The 1,288-nt window shown below is 42.3% G+C and overlaps 1 non-coding gene across 1 annotated transcript; it reads left to right on the top strand.

The window, feature by feature from the left end:
- The first annotated feature begins 805 nt into the window (after positions 1–805).
- LOC130942535 (small nucleolar RNA R71) lies at positions 806–913 on the top strand. The gene has a single exon (XR_009071102.1). It is a non-coding gene; the product is annotated as a small nucleolar RNA R71 (small nucleolar RNA).
- Positions 914–1,288: the final 375 nt, after the last annotated feature.

The following is a 1,288-nucleotide window of genomic DNA, read 5'->3' as shown; positions in this document are numbered from 1 at the left end:
CAGTGAGGTCTTCTCAGTGGCGTCCTCTGCCCTTCTTCCTTCCAGAATTCGGCCATGTTGATGGCCTTGCACTCTCCCTTTGGATTTCTTCTGTATTACTTGGGAGAGTACTAGGAGGGAGTTCAGTAACTTCTTACTCAGCTGACCCACTTGTCCTTCCAAATTCTAATGGAGGACCTTGTTTCATTCATGAAAACTTTGAGTGGTCTTTATTAGATCAGAGACCATTGTTGCTAAGTCAGAGGTATTCTGCTTAGAACTCTCTGTCTGTTGCTGAGAAGATGATGGAAAAGGCTTGTTATTGCCAAGCCTGTTTCTTCCACCATTATGTTATTGAAACCTTGTTGAGGTCTCTCTGATTCTTCCATGAGAAATTTGGGTGATTTCTCCATGAAGAATTATAGGTGTTTCCATAGGGTTCTCCTAGGTAATTCACCTCTTCCATGAGGATTCTCAGGATCATAAGCTTCTTCCTCAGATGAAGCTTCCTTAGTACTGCCAGGTGCATTTTGCATTCCGACAGACTTTGAGAAATCAAATTGACTTGAGTCAATATCTTGTTCTGAGCCAGTATGGCATTCAGAGTGTCAATCTCAAGAACTCCTTTCTTATGACTAGTCCCATTGTTCACAGGATTCCTTTCAGAAGTGTACATGAATTGGTTATTTGCAACCATTTCAATCAGCTCTTGAGCCTCTGTAGGCGTCTTCTTCAGATGAAGAGATCCTCCAGCAGAGCTATCCAAAGACATCTTGGATAGTTCAGAGAGACCATCATAGAAAATACCTATGATGCTCCATTCAGAAAGCATGTCTGAGGGACATCTTCTGATTAATTGTTTGTATCTTTCCCAAGCTTCATAGAGGGATTCTCCATCCTTCTGTCTGAAGGTTTGGACTTCCACTCTAAGCTTACTCATCTTTGAGGTGGAAAGAACTTTGCCAAGAAGGCATGACTAGCTTTTCCCAAGAGTCCAGGCTTTCTTTAGGTTGAGAATCCAACCATATTCTAGCTCTGTCTCTTACAGCAAAAGGGAATAGCATCAGTCTATAGACCTCAGGGTCCAACCCCATTAGTCTTGACTGTGTCACGATTTGCAAGAACTCAGCTAAAAACTGATGAGGATCTTCCATTGGAAGTCCATGGAACTTGCAATTCTGTTGCATTAGAGAAACTAATTGAGGCTTAAGCTCAAAGTTGTTTGCTCCAATGGCAGGGATAGAGATGCTTCTCCCATAAAAATTAGGAGTAGGTGCAGTAAAGTCACCCAGCACCTTCCTTGCATTGT

The sequence above is a fragment of the Arachis stenosperma genome, chromosome 7 (genome assembly GCF_014773155.1).
Source record: "Arachis stenosperma cultivar V10309 chromosome 7, arast.V10309.gnm1.PFL2, whole genome shotgun sequence".
Classification (NCBI taxonomy): Eukaryota; Viridiplantae; Streptophyta; class Magnoliopsida; order Fabales; family Fabaceae; genus Arachis; species Arachis stenosperma.
The sequence above is the reverse complement of the archived record's forward strand: the minus strand, read 5'-3'. Positions and strand labels throughout refer to the sequence as shown.